Genomic DNA, 17,964 nt, shown 5'->3' with positions numbered 1-17,964 from the left:
AGCACAGCGAGCAGGGGCAAAGCCCCCTAGTTGTTCATTAAATATAAATTTTTAAAGTATGTATATATAATTTTGAAACACCCTGTATCTACATATATATATATATATATATATATATATATATATTATTATTATTCCACTTCAGATTAATGCATTATTGCAATACAGTCATGGAAAATTACGAAAAAATGTATCACTTTTTAATTATACTCTAGTGATCTATTAATTTAATTCATAAAAAATACTTCAACTTAGGGTGGAGCTCCAAAATATTGGGAGGCCTTAGGTATACATCTATGTGCCACTCTGTAATATAACATTTTACAATGATAAAACTTAGTAAGGTAAGTTTAATACAAAATAAGTGTTCTTCTTAAGCAAATTTATTATATATTATATATTTGAACCATTTTCTTTAGACCTTCCTGACAATAAAGTATAAATGAAATAAAATAAAAATCCCAATCTGTAAATTATTTATCAATAAACACATATGTTTGTTTGAAACACATTTATTCATGATATATATAATTTACTTAACCTTAATTTCAGGTTATATACTATTTAGAATTTAACATTACAATATTAATAAAGTTATATAGCATAGCAATATTAATATAGTGGTATTAAATTCTAAATATTATTAATAAATAAATATAAGTAACACTAATAATATTATATAATACAGTATTGTGTGTATTTGGGAGTGTGTTGGAGGGGGTGGACCTGCACAAGATATTTGTTAAATTTTTGGGAATTATCTCAGCTATGTGTTAAAAAATTAGTTTGATAAAATTTAAGAGACTATTTTAAATTTTCAGCTAAAGGACCAGGGATGTCCTTCAGCTGAAATTCTTCTCGTGCAAGCTCCTTGTTAACAAACCGGCAGCATATCCTTGTAAAAAATTAATTTTTTTGACATAATATTATTCTTCATATATATGACAGGTGGTTAGTTAGTAAGTCAGTTGGGTTAGGATAGAAAGGGCCTTCTTAAAAATGGTTACACTGAGGCTCACAGGCCTTTGCTCTGACTTACCAAGCCATTCTGTTTAGTTCGTTTATTTTGGGAAAACCCAGGTGAACTATAAAGTATGTAGAACAAGCATGATATTCTTTTATGTTATGTGTATTTTACTTAGAAGTTTATAAAATGCTCAAGTTCTCTGATCTGTAAAGTACAATTAAACATCACAGCTTGTTTTACAAACAGTTCATTAAAACAACTGATTTGAAGAGTAAGTCTGTACTGTCAGGATCTTACATACAGTGCTGGTTTTAGCAAATGCAGGGCACCTTGAAAAATTCAATGTTAAACCCTCAATATTTTGAAAAAATGAAACACCTAAACTATTAATAATTGTTTATTATTTTTATATTCTAACAATTTGTTAACAATTGACAAGACATGTTGATAATACAAACAAAACTAACCAGAAGGAAATTTTTTTCGCCCATTTATTGGCAAAATCTTTGAAGACTTTCTCAAAATTTAAATTCCTTGCTTCACCTCTTTCAATGGATATGATAGCAAGGCTGGTGAGTCTCTCTTTTGAAGTGTTGTTGACCTTAGATATGTTTTAATCAAATAATTTATTAAATAATTTGTATAATTTATAATTAATTTAATAAATATTTAAATTATGTTTTAGTTAACTTTATTTGGGAAAAGCTTTCTCCAGATGCGGAAGTCACTGGAATCATTATAAATATTCTTAGCGACATCAATAAATTCGGAAATCCAGTGGCTCTTTCGAGAGAGTTGCGAGAAATTTTAAAATATTTAAAGAATTTTTGAAGCACAATTCTGGAAGAATTGGTTTCAGTGCTTCCATATGGGCATCAATATCTGCCACCTTCACACACTTGACCAATTAGTTGCCCCCGATGATTTTAGCATCTGAAAATGTGAATTCTAAATCTGCAGCGTGTTTTCTTAACTCGTCCTTTGGAATTCTTAGAAATTTACCCAAGAAATCAAAAAGATTATTATGTTTTATGAACTGCTAGAAACATGGCTCTAGAGACTGTAAAGCCTTATCTACAATTTTATTAAAGCAGTTTACCTTGTAACCTTCCTTAGGATTTGTTAATAAGTTCATCAGGAGGCTGGTAATTGAAGTGCTTCTTTCTTTTTTGTAATCTTGTGCGAAATTCTGGAGATACTTCCAATTCTGTCGCAAGTTCTGTGGTACCAACTAGTCTGTGTAGGTAGCACAGTGGTATCATCTCCGTCCTCCCACACCGGGCAGAAAAGGCCTGGGTTCGAATTCTGTTGATAATGCGAGGGACTTTAATATGCTTTTTTCACTCCTTGGCTGAGTTAGTCAGTCTCAGGCGTAGATAGCAAGGTTTTTTTTTCCCCAGTAACTGGGGCTTTTTCATCCAGCAAAACAGGCAAATCGACCAGAGAACACACACAATTTACAGACACAAATACAGGTTTATACAATAAATTACGGGGAATAATAATAATAATAATAATTTTTTTTGTGGCACCAACTAAGATCTGTTTAAAGCCAGTCTCTCTATGGGAGAAATCCCAGGTGCCGTCCGACACGAACATACCTTATACTTTGACATCCAATGCAGAAGGTTTGAAGAAGAAGAAGAAAGAGCTGTATCAAGATCTGTAGAATCACTTTGCAGTTGTTTATTTACGTGAAACAAAAAATCATACAAAAATACTAATGAAACAAGAACCTTGTATTCCTTGATCTGGTTAGCTAGTGATTCAGCTTCACTTCTTGCTTGGGCATCTTCTGATGCTATTTCCAAAAGTGCATCATCGAAACCACCAACTTGATACCTTACACTGCATTCAACACTCTTACCTTGTTTCACAGAGAGAGGCTTTGCAGAAAGTCAGTTCATACATACCGACTGGCGTATTGGGAAACATTCTGTTGGAGACGTATGTAATTGTCAAGGACCTTTTTTTCCTGATCAGTGCCGGATTAAGGGATGAGATAGAAGGGCAGTCACCCGGGGCATCAAAAAAAAATATACAGGGGCTCCCGAAAAAAAAAAAAAAATTTTATTAGGGTCTCTTGTAATTGATTACATCTACCCATGTGTTTTTTTGTCTGTAAATTACATGTGTTCTCTGGTCGATTTGCCTGTTGTTGTTGCTGGAAGGAAAACCCCAGTTTCTGGGGGAAAAAACCTTCTATCTATGTTTGAGACTGACTAACTCAGCCACAGAGTGAAAAAAAGCCCATTAAAGTTCCTCGTTCCATTTATGGGATTTGAACTCGGGCGTTTTCCACCCGGTGTTGGGAAAAGATGGTGGCAATACCATTGTGTTACCTGCTCAGACAAAGAATAGTATTAAAAATAAATAAATAAAATAAAATAAATCTATAGCAATGAGTAACATATATTATTATTACAAACTGTACGTTTGACGATCGCTGATGTCATAGACCATTCATAATTTGTGAATGTCCATAACGTAAACTCATGAAAACTGGAATAATAAATTCACTTACATTTAATAATAAAATCACTTATTACAGAATCACTACAAAGTTGGCATTGCATTGTGCACAAAGTAAATCAATGCATACGTCTCTATTCAGAGGATGGTATGCATACTTACCATATGTATAGCACACTATGGCCATATTGCTGATGTGCCTAATAAATTCAGAAACAAACAAACAATTTATTCAGAGGTGCGCATTCATTGTTCACTAAGCCCAAGAAAAATAACTTTTTGAAATTCATATTATATTTTTCTCTGATCTGTAAATGGTCCTTCAACAAATTTAAAAAAAAAAAAAAAAATTTACTGACACTAGAGTAATAAAATTATAAATCGTTAATTCTGTCAAATTGCAACAGAATGTAAAGAATAGTAAAATAAATAAATCTACAGCAATGAGTAACATACATTAGTATCAAAACTGGACAATGTTGTGGATCATTCATAATTTGTGAATGGCCCACATTCACAAATTATGAATCCACAAGTTGTGAATGAAATCTGGAAACTGATGTTAACTGGAATAATAAATTTACTTACATCTGCTGCCTTTCTAACACAAGTTGGAAAAAAAAAAAAAAAAAAAAATGGTGGTAATGAGCAAATTTTTTCATGTTCTGAGAAACTTATAAATGTAGAATCACTGCACTTGAAAATGTAAAATCACAGAATGGTACATAATGCTTAATAAGAGCTGCAGAACTTTCTTTTTCTGCCAATATAGCAAATGAACATCTATGATTGGCTGAATTTTTTTGTTTCATTTTCCACTCTCTTTTCTCAAGTTATTCGTTCAATTAACTTTGCAACAAATTTTCCCACCATAAACGAAAACAGAACAGATACAGTACACATAAAACGATTATAAAATGTATTATTCATGACTAGCGACAAAGTCCAGGCCTGTTGGCTGTAGAGAAACAGAGCAATAGACGAGGGTAGAATGTTCTTGTGAAAATAAAAAATAAACCTGAAAACCATAAATTTAATGAAACTTTAATGCTTTGTAGTGACTGAAGTAGACACTTTACTCTGCCTAGTCTTTGTTTATTCCCTCTCTAAACAACACGGCATAAATGCTAATTATTGGAAGGGTTCCTCCCAATACACTGGTCAGGTTCAGAATGCTATATGCGAGGATCAAAGGATGGGGGATTCAGATGTGCCTCTTGTTAGCATAGTAATAGCTCATTCCTAGTCCTTGCAGTTTTTCATTTCAGACAAGAAAAAAAGAAAGCCAAATCCAGCGCAATACGCGTTAAAAATGACAACACTGTCCATAGCCAGACTGTTATGCAACAAATTTGTGTATTATAAAATAAAACATATTTTTACCCTACGACATGTTTTTACCCTACCCAACAAACTTTTACCATATTTCTACCATACCTTATGACAACAATCAGAGTAAGCATACACACAAAAAATATAAAATGAAATCAGACTGTGATATATACTTATATTTGACACTAGTGTTGCTGAACATTTCATGACTATCTTTTATTTACTAATATTTCTATAAGCTTGGAATCAGCCTAAACAATACTCGGATGGTTGCCAGTCACTAGGTTGATAAGAATGTGTTATATTTAATTTAAAAAACTTGCTCGTTTATGAATGAAAATCGTGAATTGTCTTGAGAAATGAATCTGTCTTCCAAATTCCATGGGGCCCCTTTCAAGCTTGGCTCCAATGCAGCTGCATTAGCATAGTTATGCCACTAGATTTGTGTCACATTCCAACTCCAACTCAATAAATAAAATGAAGAGTAATATAAATTTTACTTACTTACATAAGGAGCACAATTATTCAAATAAAAACACTCCAACAATTACAATACAATTTTATAGCGATGCGTACTGCGTTTGGTGGGGCGAGATGGGGTTGCTCAGCCATACAGCGGGAGCCAGACGAAAGTAATTATTTTTCCTACATGTATAACCCAACTTATGTCTGGCCCATACCTAAAGTGGGATACACATGTGTGAAAATTAATTACTTTTGATATTTCAAGGGATGTGTAAAAACTGACATTGAGATAGTAATTATCTCAATGTCAGTTGAGATAAATTATACAGACTTTGCTTTTCACATATTATGAATTAAAAAATAATAATAAATAAATAAATAATAATAATAAAACATTATTTTTGTCTGCATCCTTTGTACTCATTAATAAAATGCTAATCATATTTTCTAAACCTATGTAAAAAATGTCATTTTTTGGGTTTCACAGGAGTCCTTTAACTTAAAAAAAAAAAAAAACTTGTTCCTTCTCTTTTTTTTCTTTTTATTTATCTCTCTGTTTTTTTTTGTTTTTTTTTCCCCCCTTTTTTCGTTTCATTTTAATTTTTCTGTCAAGTGCGGGGCCCGATTGGGCCCAATCGGCCTAAGGCCAGCCCTGCTAACATACTAAAGTTTAGTTGCTTTTATTTTGTGAAGATTCAAGTGAACTTTCTTAAAATTGTCACGTATGTAGGATAAGCATGATATTCACATATTAGGTGTGGCAATAAAGTTCCCAGACTAGTGCTATTGAAGTCATGTTCAATGAGTTTGAAAATAAACGGAAGTAATATGTTGTAGTTCAAACTTCCTCAACAGATGGTGGTACAGAGATTGTCCAGAAGGCTGAGAGATTGCAAGAAACAACCAGTTTTATTAGTAACATTCCATGTCACAATTTTGCAGTGGAGCAACGAACGAAAATCAATTTTTGCTTTAAACTGGGAAAATCTGCAACAGAAACATATGAAATGTTAAAAAGTGTTTATAGTGATGAAAAGTTGAGTTATACCAGTGTGCTTGAATGGTATAAGTCAATCAAAGATGGATGTGAGGATGTCTGCGATAATCCAAGGAGTGGGCATCCATCAACCTCCTGAAATGAGGACAGAGTTACAAAAGTTCAGGAAATTGTGACAAGAGATTATTGTTTGACCCTCAGAATGATGGCTGATGAGTTTGAATAAGGAGCCAAGGAGCCAATTCGTCAAATTCTGCATGAAGATTTAAGGAAAAGGAAGATCTATGCAAAATTTGTGCTGCACAGCCTCACAGATGAGCAGAAGCAATGAAGAGTGTCATCATACAAACACTTCATCCAGACTTGTAATTACAATCCTAATTTCTTCTACTGTATTGTTACTGGAGATGAGTGTTGGGTGGTTTTAGTACAACCCAGAGACGAAGCATCAGAGTATGCAGTGGACTTCAAAACCATCGCCAAGGCCCAAAAAGTTTCATTTACAGAAGTTCAGAATCAAGACAATGCTGATCATGATTTTTGACAAAAGAGTGTGATTCGCAAGGAATTTGTACCTGAAGGGGAGAGAGAATCAATGCTGCATTCTATGTACAGGTGTTACAAAGACTATTGAAATGCATTTTCCAGGTAAGGTGGCAGTTTCGAGAAAAAGGCAGCTGGTTTTTGCTGCCTAATATTGCCTCTGCCCATTCTGCACTTGGTGTGAAGACATTTCTGATTAAACATGGTACTGTACAGATCAACCATCCATCCTGTGCTCCCAATCTATCACCAGTGGACTTTTTCCAAGTTGAAAATTGGCCTCAAAGTAAATAGACTGAGATGTTGAGGACATAACAAACTGCTGAGCTGAACTTCATCTTTTTGGATGCTTTTGGTAACTCTTTTCAGAAACTTTTATAACGGGTTAATAAGTGCATTCAATCAGGCTGTGATTACTTTGAATAAAAATAAAACCATTTTTGAGCTCCTTCAGTTTGTGTTCTTTTTATTGCACCAGTCCGGGAACTTTATTGCCATACCTCATATGTTATGCTCTCTGAAATTTATGTTTAAGTTCTCTGACCTGTAAAGTACAATTACACAGCACAGCTTATTTTACATACAAAATTTATTGAGAGAGTTGATTTAATGAGTAATTCATTAATGATTTGTGAAGTGGGAAGAAAAAAAAAAACAAAATCTGACTCAGAGTGAAATAAAACTTTATTGATCATGTAAATATATAATTTTTATATTAAGTCATCAAAGTATATATATTCAAAGAAATATAAGACATTAATAAGTACCCAAAAGGAATTTTTATTTTCTTTTGTACACAAAAAAGGAGAAATGGTATGCAAACAACATATTTACATAGATACCATATACCACATTACAGATATAAGATTTTAAGTTGGATCTACAATACAGGAAGTGATACATGGTGAGCAGAATTATATTTAAGAAGAAAAATGTTGGTTATATTAGAAAAAACTTACATGCAGATTTTCCTGTGCACACCATTCAAAGAAAAGATCTAAAATATTCACTTTTATTTATTTTCAAAATTTAATACACATTTCTTTTATACCAACAAGAGAAGAAATAATGAATTAGAAAACTGGTCCCAAACAAGAATAAGTGCAGAATTCAAATGATACCAATCACATAAACAAGGTGTCTTCTTAAATGCTAGGAAACAATAATAACAATTAGTAACATAATTCTACACTTTCTTTTGATTTGTAGTATTAAAACGAAAAGTACAACAGTAAAAATTGTATTAAATATGAATGTAAAGGGTGATATATGCTGAATTACACATATTACCCTTTTCATATACACATAAATGGGAATAATTATGTCTATTGTATACTAACATGGCATTGGGTTTGAAAGAAATATTTTGGGAGGAATATGTGTATATGAAGGAACACAAAGCTTGCTGAGACGTTCTTATCTTCACTGCAGTTAGTGTTTTCATAGTTTGCGAAATATATAATAATAATAATATGCTTTGTTTATATTCTGTCATGACTCTAAAGCCAGACGAGCTTGCAACTAATTACTGGGAAAATGAATCCTGAGCTGGATATCATCATTTTTCTCTTTCTTGGTGATTCCCTTCTACTTCTAATTCTCTCTCTCAGGGTAGGTGCCTCTGTAGACAGGTGGGTAAAAGCAGCAGCGTGTAGCACACGCTTCTTGATCAGACAGGAGTTCGAGTCAGTGACCACCAAATATGGAGGATGCAGAAAGGTCAGAAAATGACCACCGCATATCCCCGGAGCAAAATGGCCTTAGTTGCTAATGCTCCTGAAAACCAAATAACAACAACTCCTCCTCTCAGGGTAACTCAGAATTTCTTTTTTTTTTTTTTTTTTTTTTGGTTAGTGCAGCAAAAGCCTCAGGCTTCCTTGCCCCATATGGCTAATAATAATAACTCAAATGCATGTGCTACAACACTCCTGCATTAATTACTCAGCTATGTCAGTCCAAATTAAATAAATTTTCTATTTATATTCATGGATTGGTCAGAGTGGGCTACAAGATAGAGAATACAAGAACATTACCATTTAGTAGGAATGTGGGCTCAAACCACAGTCAACTGAAATGTGTATACTATTGCATCTACATATTAACCACATAGCTACGTCAGATATGTATATAGTGTTTCATAACATGTGGGTAGTACATTCTCATTTTCAGGAATTGAAAATGATGAAAAAAGTTTATATAAACATATATTAATTTTCTTTTTTTAACATAATTCTAGAAATTATGTTCCACAGTTTATGATGAAGAAATGATCTGGTAATGCCCGTTGGTCTCTGGATAAACAAACCACATTACAGCAATTATGTGATTTGCAAACCCAGCTAAGTAACTTTTATACTTATCTACCCATATAGGAATCTAGGTAAGTATAAAAGTTGATTACTATCCCAGTGTTCATTATCAATTTATTCTGAAACATTATTTTCTATTCGTAATCATAACTTTTTACAATAAAAACAGGTCTAATGTGCAGCTCAGTGAGAGGAGTTGGGGGAGAGAGTTAAAAAAAAAAGAAGTTTTTGCACTATTAAGTGATATTGGGAACTTGAAATGAGATGGAGGCTTATTCAACCAAAAAATGACAGCCTTGCATCTTGTGTATGGACTTGCTGAGGGTAACACAGCCATAACAAGACATCATACAGTTAAAGGTTTCAAAATAATTTTCTGCCATATAAGCCTTCTTAAAAAAATAAAAAAATTTCGAAGATATCAGTGTTAGTATTTGTTGTGGCAAATTATGTGAGAAAGCAAGCTTATACAGCACTAACCAAGTAAAAAAAGGAAAGGAAAAGAAAAGAAAAACACACTTCCATTCATCTAGCTCAAATGAATTTATTCAAACTGCTTGATTCCACAACACCAGATGTAAATTTGTCCCAACAATCAACTACCCACTGGCTGAAAGCAAATTTCCACACATCTATCTATCGTGCATTATAGCCTAGGTTGCTGATGCACCAACAAATTTAACAACAACAACATCCATCTATCCAGCAACCAACCTTCCTCAATTTAAATTTATGCCCCCTTGTATCTCTGAGCAAGAGATACAAAGCTATCATTTAGCATATTCAATTCATTTAAAGTCTTAAACACCTCATGAGGTGTTTAAGACTTTAAATGCTGTAATTTACAGAACTGAAGTACCCATTTGTCCCCTAAGTAATCTTGCTACCCTTCTCTGCACCCATTTCAGTAGATCTACATCTTTCCTAAAATGTGGCTTCCAGACCTATACAAAGTACCCAAGTTGTGGCCTAATTACTGCATTATGCAATGAGTTAATCACCTACTTATCCCTGAATACAAAATGATAGACAGACAGGCATCTCAAGTATATCATTAACTAGCCTCTTAAGTATATCATTAATGAAACCCCATGACCTACCCTAGCAACCTGCCTTCACTGTTCAGAGAACTTCATGTCTGACTGCACAATAACTCTGGGTCTTTTTCATTCTTCACTACCCTCAGTGTAGTAGTACACGGCTGGTAAGTCATTCTGGATTCATCATCATCATCAGCCATTTTCAATCCACTGCAGGATGAAGGCCTCCCCAGCAACTTTCCAGTTCCTTCTGTTTTGTGCAATGGCCATCCATTTACTGTCCACAAACTCATGAATTTCATCTGTCCATCTCCATTGTTGTCTTCCAGGTTTTCTCTTGGCTCCTCTTGGGTACCATTCTGTTATTTTCTTAGTCCATCTGTCATCATGTCTTCGAGCTATGTGTCCTGCCCAAGACCATTTTAGTTCTTTAGTTTTGATAAGAATGTCCTTTACTTGAGTTTGCTGCCTAATCCATGTGTTTCTCTTCTTATCTAACAGTCTGTTTGTTATTTGTTATTTGGTTTTTAGGAGCATTAGCAACTAAGGCCATATTGCTCCGGGATATGCGGTGGTCATTCCCTGACCTTTCTGCATCCTCCGTATTTGGTGGTGACGGGCTCGAACCCCGGTCTAATCAAGAAGCATGTGCTACGCACTGCTGCTCCTGCTCCTTCCCACCTGGCTATGGAGGCACCTCTCTAACAGTCTGATTCCCAATATAATTCGTTCCATTCTTCGCTGTGTAGTTCTCAGATTCTCCTCTTCCATTCTTTTGTTGAGTGCCCAAGTTTCACTTCCATAAGTCATGGTAGGGAATATACATTGGTTCATTATTTTATGTTTCAGACAAATTGGGATATCGCTCCTCAGTATGTGACATATTTCCTGAATGTTATCCATACAAAATTTATTCCTCTCTTGACTTCCAGCCATTTGTCATTATTACAGCTAATGACTTGTCCCAGATAAGTATATGACTGCACCTTTTCAATTACTGCTGCTTCAGTCGTTATATCCCTTTCTGTGGCATACTTGTTCATCATTATTTTTGTTTTAGCCATATTCATCTTTAGTCCAAAATCCTTACTAACTCTGCATAACTGATTCAGATTTTCCCCTAATTCTTTGGGATCGTGGCTTATGACTACAATGTCATCTGCAAATCATAAATGGTTTAGGTACTCTCCATTCACACTGACTCCTTTCTGCTACCAGTCTAATCTTCTGAAAGCTTCCTCAAGGGGAGCAGTAAACAACTTCGGAGATATTGTGTCTCCTTGTTGAACTCCTTTCTCTATTTTAAATTTACTACTGTCTTTGTCTAGTCTAATAAAGGAGGTCGCAGTCTCATATATTTTCTTCAAAATCATAATATATGGGGTATCTATGCCTTGTCTTTCCAGTGCCCGAAACATTCCCTTATGCTGTATGGAGTCAGATGCCTTTTCATAATCCACAAATGCCAGGCATAATGGTGTTTTATATTCATATGCTTTCTCCATTAGCTGTGAAATTACATGAAGGTGATCCATAGTTGAGAATCCTATCGTAAAGCCAGCTTGCTCTTTTGGTTGATTCTCATAGAGTATTTTTTCAAATCTGTTAGTAATGACCCTTGTGAACAACTTGCAGTTGTGGGATAACAAGCTAATTGGTCTATAATTTCCAATTTCTGATTTATCTCCTTTCTTATGCAGCAAAACTATGATTGCATTATTCCACTCCTTAGGCATCACACACCTTTTCTAATGCATTTCGTGAAGAGCCTTGCCAGTTTTTGTGTCATGTCTCTTCCTCCGGGGCTTTCTGATTCTTCATTTTTTTTCAACTCATGTTCTACCTCATCAGGAAGGATATCAGGTATCGCTGTATGTGTTACTAATTTGCAATCCATCTTCCTCACTGCTGGCATCATTCCCTTGCACCTTGTATAACTCTTTATAGTAGTCTTCTGTTATTTATAAGTACACCATCGCTATTCTTCAGTTTCAGTATCATTTGTCTTTCTGTATTACTGCTCATGGCTGCCGATTTAAATCCTCTGTTTTCCCTTAATGTTTATTATTATTATTATTATTATTATTAGCCATATGGTACAAGGAAGCCTGAGGCTTATGCTGCACCAGCCAAAAAAAAAAAAAAAAAAAAAAATTCCCGAGTTCCCTTCCCCCCCGTGTGTGTGTGTGTGTGTTCTGTTCTGTTATTTGGTTTTTAGGAGCATTAGCAACTAAGGCCATATTGCTCCGGAGATATGCGGTGGTCATTCCACTGACCTTTCCGCATCCTCCGTATTTGGTGGTTACGGGCTCGAACCCCGGTCTAATCAAGAAGCGTGCTGCTCCTGCCCACCTGGCTACGGAGGCGCCGTGTGTGTGTGTGTGTGTGTGTGTGTGTGTGTGTGTGTGTGTGTGTGTGTGTGTGTGTGTGTGTGTGTGAGAGAGAGAGAGAGAGAGAGAGAGAGAGAGAGAGAGAGAGAGAGAGAGAGAGAGAGAGAAAGAAGTAGAAAGGCATCACCAAGAAAGAGAAGAATGATGATATCCAGCTCAGGACCCTGGGTTTGCCAAACCCATGCTCACCAGATGTGAGCCCCCGGGGGTGTTTTTTGTTCTACTTTTCTTGTGTTAAATTTTCTTATATCCTCTCTGAGTCTCTTTCTAATGGCTTTGCATAACTCAGTATACTCAATTTTCTCCCTGTCAGTGTTTTTCTTGCTCTTCATTTGTTGTCTTCAGTTCATCATGACAAGTGTTTCTTGACTAATTTTTTCTTCATTGGATTTCTTTTTCCCTATAGGTTTCTTGGGCTTTATCACTTTCAGAAAGTTGTAATATTCCTCGTCGATATCTTGGTCCTGAGCAGTTTGCAGAAGCTCAAACTTGTTCTTAAGTTCCAGTACAAACTGATTTTTCTCCTCTTCTGTTATCTCAAAGATCTTTGTATTATTTACTCAAGTCAGTTTTTTCCTTTCTTTTCTTACATCTATATCAAGTGTGCATCTTACCAGTCTGTGATCACTTCAAACATTTAACTTGTTCAGGACAGTAACATCATTCACGATATATCTTCTGTTAGTGAGGATGAAGTCAATTTCATTAGTTGTTAATACATTTGGGCTCTTCTATGTCCACTTTCTGTTCACCCTTTTCTTGAAAAAAGTGTTCACAAGTCTTTCACCTCTTTCATTTCTTTCACCAATTCCAAAATTTCCTATAGTTCCCCTTTCTGCACCGTTTTGTCTCTTTCCAACCTTAGCAACGAAGTCCCCCATAATGATATTGTAGTGAGTTTTCTGTTCATCTAGAAGACTCGATTTCGGTGTATATTTCTTCAACCTCTTCATCATCATGGCTTGATGTTGGTGCATAAATCATTATAACTTTCAGCTTATACCTCTTAGAAATCCTGAGTAGAAATCCTTCTACCTATATGCAGTACTAGCATTTTTGAATGTTAAACTTCAATTACCACCTCTCAGCTCATCTGCCTAATATTATAAAATGAATATAATGAATAATATTGCATCGACTTGCAAACTGTTAAAATAAAGTTTAATTGGAAATTCTAAATACATAAAAAAAATATACAACATAAAAGTGAAAATATATAAAAATTTTATTTAAAGACTAAATGCACAAGACATAATTCCATCTGGGTTTAAATTAACTATATAATATTGATGTAGATACACCATACTTAACCCATAAAATTAAACTACGTACGTAGTGTAATGGCATGTTTTAATTATATCTCATATTGTGGCTACCTTCAATTTTATTTTATGCAGTTTCATTTTATGGTTAACTATGGTGTATCTACACCAATATTATACAGTTAATTTAAACTCAGATAGAATTATGCCTTGTGCATTCAGTCTTTAATACGGTATCATTCTGTTCACCATTTGGCATCTCTCAAATTGTGGAATTAACTGTGCAACTGTGATGGCATGTTTGCATTATCAGGGTACCTGCCTGCCCACCGATAATAGACCAACAAACCTTGAAACGGTGCCATCTGGGTGGTGATTCCCACTAGGAATAAGTAACAGTAGTCTTCTCTACTAGAGAAGTGTTACTTATTTGAAGTAGTGGAATACCTGGTATCTCGTTGTGAAGGTTGCCTCAATATGAGATAAAATTAAAATGATGCTTTTACACTACATATGTAGTTTAATTTTATGGGTTAACTATGGTGTATCTGCACTGATATTATATTAAAATAATATATATATTATTTTTGACAGATTAATATTGTTTGCCTAATCTTGTTGGAATAGCATAACCTGCTTACTGTCATTAACCATTAATAAATATTGCAAACAGTAAGGGACCCAAAGCTGAACCCTGTGAGACTACATTAATTTGATTTGATTTTGTTTGGGTTTTATTGGCGCATCAGCAACAGAGGCTATAATGCGCAAAAGACTACATTAATAACATTATTCCAAGAAGAGTGCTGTCTATTATAACCATTCATTTTCTCCAACTCAACCATCCCTTTATCCATATCAGCCACTTTCCCTTAATGCCATACCACTCCAAATGTGTAAAAAAATCTTTCATGTGGAACAGTACAAAAACGTTTTTGAAATCTAAGTAGCAGTAGCATTGGTTGAGGCATATAATGCATGAAAGCAATGGGAAAAAATTCCCATTTCACCCATCTGGTCACTCCAAATATTTGTCTAGTTCAGCTTTAAATTTATTTAAGCTATCAATCTGAGCAAGCAGAAGTATCCCATCAGCACTGAGCCTGCTCAAACCATTCAAGGCCATATATACCTCAATCAGATCACCTCGCAGGTGCCTAGTTTCCAGATGCTGTAACTTTCAGTAATTATGCCTCACTTGGTAAGAGCACCCCTTTGCTCCTTTCAACAATCTTGTTGCCCTTCTCTGTACTCATTCTAGCAACTCTACATCCTTCCTAAAATGAGGCCTCCAGACCTGTATGCAGAACTCAAGTTGTGGCCTGACCACTGCCTTATACAAAGGGATAATCATCTCCTTGTCTCTGCCAGCAAAATTCCTATATATCATTGACAAAACTCCATGACCTGCTTTGGCAGCCAGTCTGCACTGCTCAGAGAACTTTATATCTGACTGCACAATTACCCCTAAGTCTTTTTCATTCTCCACCACCCTGAGTGTAGTACCACACAGTTGGTACGTTTCTCTTGGGTTACTGCTACCCATATGCAGTACTTTACATTTGTCAATGTTAAACTTCAGCTGCCACTTCTCAGCCAATCTACCTAACTTTTCTAGATCTTGTTGCAGTAGCATACTGTCATTAACAACCCTGCCAACCTTTGTATCATCTGCAAACTTGGACATTAAGCCTGATATAACTTCATTGATATCATTGATAAATACACAAAACAACAATTGGCCCAGCACTGAAACCTGGGAGACTCCACTAATAACATTAGTACGCGTAGAGCAGTGTCCATTTATTACCACTCTCTGCTGTCTTCTACTCAACCATCTCTTTATCCATTGCAGAAAATTCCCTTAATGCCATACCACTCCAATTTGTACAGCAGTCTTCCATATGCAACAGTATCAAAAGCTTATCTGAAGTCCAAGTATATGATATCAAAATTCTTTTTTGCATCCAGTTCCTTTGTGACCACATTGTAGTATCCAATGAAAGTGGTCAGACAAGACTTCTCCTTGACAAACCCATGCTGTGTCTAAACTATTACTGCAATCTTGTTGAGGTGATCCTGCATCACTTCTTTAACCAGTGGCTTCATTATTTTCCCCGGAACACAAGTTAAACTAACAGGTCTATAATTATTTGTGTCACCTTTTGAATTCCCTTTGTGAATTGGGGATACATTTCCACATCTCAAGTCCATGGGGATCTCCCCTGACTATAATGATGCTCTCATAAGTATGGTTAAGGTTTTTCTTACTTTCCTTGCTGCCTCGTTCACTATAACTGGATAGATTCAATCTGCTTATTTATGTTTATCTTCAACAATTTCTCCTCCACTTTGCTCTCCATTATTACAAATCATTTAGCTCCCTGTTAGAGTTTAGTATACTTCTGTCATCCCCTTCCTTACAGAATTCCTCCTGTGTGAATGTATATGTAAAATACTCATTCGAGTTGTCAGCTTTCTGAGCAGGATCATCAACAGTCAAACAACCAACTTCAAGTGGACCAATCTGATTCATCCACTCATTCTACAGTGTACATAAGTAAAGAAGTCTTTGTTGTTTTTCTTTGCATCCTTTGCCAAGGATTTCTCATAATCAGCCTTCACTTGCCTAACCTCCTTTATGACTTTATTACAGACTACTCATATCTGCCATAGGCTTCTGTGTCACCTGTTAATTTATAGGTATCCCACACATTTTTCTTCTCTGCTACAAGCCTGATTAGTTCATCTGACATCCATTTAGGTCTAAATCTTGAACAGTATTTCTTAGTTGAAATACTGTTCAAGATTTAGAAAAGCCTAGTAGTTTTCAAAGCCCAGTTTTTTTATGAAAAGCTTAGTAGTTTTCAAGATCAATTCCTTGAATGCTTCCCATTTAGAATTCGCTGTTTTTACCATCAGATCAGTTGATCCCGCTGTGTATAATTTAAAAACTGTCTGAGACCACTGTAGTCACCTTTATGAAAAAAAAACCTTTCCCTTTATCCTTGATGGTAGTTACATCTTTAAGTAAATCCCACATCAGTACACTGTGACAGTGATCAAAGTGTACTGACGTGGGATTATTTAATTAAGAATTTGCAAATAAAGGAACCTTGTGGTTCCTTTATCTGTAAATTCTTAATGCATGAATATCTGTAAATTTTTCCAAATAGGCTTACGAGGTTGGAAAAATTCATATTGAAATATTTATGTTTCACACCAACCAATTTAAATGAAATAAAATGTAAGTTTATTTACAATTAAAATATATATACTATGACAGAAATGGAAGTTAAAATAAAAGCGTTAAAAGTTTTAAAATATATGAACAAAGTAAAACTAATGAAAACAGAGATATTTACAATAAATATAAAATGAATGTGACTGAAGTTAAAGTAATAAAATAGCAATAAAAGCGCTAAAAACAGTAGCTTTCGGAAACAATAGACTCCTTTCTCAACAGTGTGCTTCTGTTGTACGACAACATCCTTAAATAGCAGGCTCACGGCACTCATCACACGGTTCCACTGGAATATGGTTGGAATTTCCCACCTGCCTGCTGGAACCGGAAATGGCTCGGGAGCGCGCCAATAAAAACCGATCATCTCATTCAAGAATTTATCATAGATTTTTTATTACACTATTGGGAGAAGCAGCACCAGATCTCCCCTCAAGCTGCGGTCATCACTGACTGAGCTCATGGGTTCTGGGACCGTAAATGGCTTGAGAGCCTGTGCATTGGGCGACTAGCGGTAACACTATTAACAGGGATAGGGGTGTTCGCATACATCCCCTCCTTGAAGCCATCATTCTTGAACAAGATGATCGGTTTTTATTGGCACGCTCCCGAGCCATTTCCAGTTCCAGCATGCAGGTGAGAAATTCCAACCATATTCCTGTGGAACCATGTGACGAGTGCCCTGAGCCTGCTATTTAAGGACGTTGTCCTACAACAGAAGCACACTGTTGAGAAAGGAGTCTGTCATTTCTGAAAGCTACAGTTTTTAGTGCTTTTATTACTATTTTAACTTCAGTCACAGTCATCTTATATTTATTGTAAATACAGTCAGTCCTCGTATAACACGTGTTTACACTACACGAATTCGATCATACACAATTTATAAATAGGGGAACGATATCTTATATAACACAAACCGAATTCGCTTATGCACGATTCGCCTTTG

This window comes from Mastigoproctus giganteus, chromosome 4 (genome assembly GCF_048544385.1).
Source record: "Mastigoproctus giganteus isolate SK-2022 chromosome 4, ASM4854438v1, whole genome shotgun sequence".
Classification (NCBI taxonomy): Eukaryota; Metazoa; Arthropoda; class Arachnida; order Uropygi; family Thelyphonidae; genus Mastigoproctus; species Mastigoproctus giganteus.
Note: the sequence above shows the minus strand (reverse complement) of the source record.